A 4,099-nucleotide genomic window follows, 5' to 3' on the forward strand; every position below is an offset into this window, starting at 1 on the left:
TGGCTTGTTAAGGTCTCCCATCTTTACATCCGCGGTTTTTTCAATTGTAGTGATTATAAATCTCCTTAAATTGTTAGTGAAAAATTACAAAATAATAAAATTGCAAGATTACAATTGAAAAATTACATGAAGAAACAAAAATCTCTTCAGGCTGAGGTGCAGATATCTCGCTCTCTTTAAGGAGATTCAAGCCCACTGCAACAAATGTTTTTCACCGGTCCAGCAATAGTCCTCTTTGACTTGTCCCCTCCAGGATACAACAGCCTTCACAAAGTATAACTCAACAACTTTGGACAAGAGTTGAGTCCAAAGCTCCACAAAAAAGAACACCTCCCTTCAACTAATAAGAACTTTCTTTTTGACAAACTTTATGCACTCTATATTTTCCTCGTGTGTTCTATGTCACAAACCAAATGAAGACCACCACTAATATTTATACTAGAAGAAGTCTTCCTAGAAATAAATGGGAAGATAATGGAGTGGTAAATAGTGAAGATAATGACCTTAGGAGTTACATAGGTTACAAGGTATAAATGGAGGAATAAAAGAATGAAATAAAGGTGAGGATAACAAATGCACCAAGTGTTGCACTATGACTAAGATAACGTTCAATGCAACGTTCATCAGAAAGCAGCAAAGTGCATAATATCTATGGTCATTAATTGACCACTAAAAGTAATTAGGCACAAATGCATACCATTGTAGCAATGAAATGCCATAACTCCCACGTCCTCTATTCCATGTTAATTGTGGCAGAATGGCTATTAAGCCAATGACAAAATTATGTGAGACAATTAATAATAAATAAATATTAAAATGCTCGAAAGACCAACACTTTGTAACTTTGGTTTTATCAAGTATCAAATCTAGGGCCACCATTTCCCCCTATTTAGTTTAAATTAATCAAAGTGGAGTTTGCTTAAATTAGCACTAATCTTCATTGTTGAGTTCCATTATATTTGCTTCCAGACGCATTAGTTGAGCAATATAAGTGCTTTTCTTTTACTAGACGATTCTAATACGTCTGTTGTTTTTGGATAAGAATGATATTTAATTATTTTTTTGGCCAATAAGAGGAAAGTAATCAAAGAAAGTCTAATAAAAATTAGATTCTTATTAAAAGTAAATTGAAAGTGTAAAGTTAACTAATTTTACATTTAAAGGTATATAACTAGACGTACAATCAAACATTGTAATTAATTATATTCTCGTTATTTTTCTTTTGAGTGTCTTATCCACGATCAACTTACGATAAGAATCGTATTGTTTTATTCCAAGGAAGACACTGCCGTATGGATAAATACAGAAGATGTTTCCCTCAATGGACCACTTATTCATACGACGCGCTAAAAAATATCAATCTGAAGATGACACAGAGATTGTTTTTATCTTTATATATTTACATAGAACCAAAAAAAATATTCTTTTTGATAAACGTTGCTCCACTCGTAATATGTAGTTTTGATAGTTTTCTCGGAGGTCTCTTTTCAAATTATGTGCGTGTTTTTATAGAATTCAATTCAACTTAAATTAGGTTGAGATGTAATGTGAAAAATCTTGCAAAAGTTTCATCATTTTTGGACAAGTAAATGTGGACCTAAATAATTTGGGTGATCACATTTCCTTGTTTTGATTGTCAACCATAGCATTTTTAACAATCTATTTTAAAATTTCATATTTAAGTATTTTCTTTTGTACATATCACATTACCATCAAAAGTTATAGTGAAATGGTAAGCATTTTTCCATCAACAATTAAATGTCTCTAAATTTAAATATTGGGTCAAGAATCATTTTTTATAAAGAAAAATTTATCTTAAATTGAGACTTCTCAGCGTGAATCAAATATGATCGAATTCGTCAAATCACAAATGGGCTTTTGTTGTTCTTCAGGTGCCTGTCACTATTAGTTTAATTTGTGGATTATATTAATGAGAAGACTTTGTTCAATTTTGATTTTAATTTGATAGCATCATTATCAGATAAGCTATCCACTTTGAACTTTCAAAATGACACGATATATTTAGCATCATTTGAACATATGAACAAAAATAAAATCCTAGCTTTCAAGATATGAATGACAAAAAAGAACCATAAATTTATTTATGATGATGTAATTTAACCTGTTTGTTCTTATATTTTCGAATCGTATCCTCAAAAATAATCAAGAGGGGATTCTATATATTAGTAAATTTTTATCTTTTTTCTGAAAAGTTAAATTTAATACCAATTATAATAAATTGATTTTATACTATAGTAAAGTTATGGATCCGCCTGTTCATAATTTTTTATATATATTTGAAAAGGTTTGGTAACATATCCTTCTCGCTCATATATTTTGCTATGCTCTTTTAATATAGAAAATATACGTCTTGTCTAACCCTCAATCTAGAAAATGACTTTTGATTAGTAAAGAAAAAAATATTTCTTGTTTGAAGTGTTTGATGTAACTATATGAATAATATCACTCACTAAAAAAATATATGATCAACACGTACAATTGGACTAAATATATATATGTATCACTTTTTGACAAGAATCATTTGATAGTAATACAACATATTCGATGTATCTGTAATTTTCAAGAGATATACAAATTTCTTCAACTCATAATTACAAATACCATTAGCTTGACTTTGTGTCTAGGCTATCACAATAGTCAACCTTATGAATGGAACACATATGACATAATAATAAGTAATACTCCATCCGTTTAAAAAAGAATGACCTCCTTTTTTTTTAGTATGTTCCAAAAAGAATGACATCTTTCCTTTTTTGGTAATATTTTAATTTCAGCTTTTCATGTGACATGTTTAAAGCCACAAGATTGAAGGGCAGTTTAGTACATTTGATATAACTTTAATTTAAGACCAAAAGATTCAAAAGTCTTCTTTATTTTCTAAAATTTCGTGCCAAGTCAAACCAGGCCACTCTTTGTGAAACAGAGGGAGTAATAGTATTTTCTTCCTATTACAACTGTAAATATTGGGATAAAATTCATCAGTCTAGATACAGAGATCGAGTTTTAATAGTTACAATTAACTCAAAGAATTATTTTTAAATAAATTTCTTGATCATAATATCACCGGCCTAGCCAAGAAACTAAGGTAGACCTACATATTCTTGTAAAATGTAGGTCACTAATAATCTTTAGAGGGTCAATGATGTAGCACATCTTCAGAGATTAATATTGTAATGGCTATTTTGTCTAAATATGATTGTAATAATCATGTTAGAATATATCGAATTTATTTTATTCAGTAAAGAGAAAATGCTCTAAAAATCCAAACAATTTAATTTCATACTTTCCTTTTTTTTTTATTAGCTAGAAATAAGCGAAACCAATAGTTCCTGAGGGAGAGAGGAGTGGCTTGATGAAATAAACTTAAACAAGTAAAATTTACTCAAACGATTGAACACCTCCAACATTAATTGTTAGGTTAAGAATCTAAATCATGCAAACACTATTGATACGCGCGGGGTGAGAGAAAAAGAAAGAAGCTGAAATAAACCGCTTAATTACTAGTGGGAGACAGTTTTTTTTTCTTTTCTTAGCATTGACCTCCACATATCTTATTTATTTCCAGCAGCTATTTAAATAATAATTAACAAAGATCCTAAACTTATTAACTTATGGATTAGTGGATTTATGCTATGATCATTATATTGTTCATTGGTGTAACAACTAAGAATGCACCAAATGGCAATCAGACATTGGCTATGCATGGTCTCATGTAGTCTTGGAATTAAATGACCTTCATTTGATATCAATATTTTATTGTGGCAAGTACCAAAAGATGGGACGTAAATAAACTACCAAAGAAGAAAGAATATTACACACATATAATTGATAGGGATAAATGTCTGAAAAATATCTCAACTTTGGCCGAAATTGCTGTTACGATACCAAACTTTATGAAGGACATATTACCTCCCTGAACTATTTAATAGTGTATTTTTTACCCCATGAGCTATTTAATAGTGTATTTTAAAGGTATATATGTGCCCACGTGGACACATTACTATTTATAATTATGCATTATTTTTTATGTTCACGTGGGCAAATATATATGTTTAAAATACGGTATTAAATAGTCTGG

The sequence above is a fragment of the Solanum tuberosum genome, unplaced genomic scaffold (genome assembly GCF_000226075.1).
Source record: "Solanum tuberosum cultivar DM 1-3 516 R44 unplaced genomic scaffold, SolTub_3.0 scf00008, whole genome shotgun sequence".
Taxonomy (NCBI): Eukaryota; Viridiplantae; Streptophyta; class Magnoliopsida; order Solanales; family Solanaceae; genus Solanum; species Solanum tuberosum.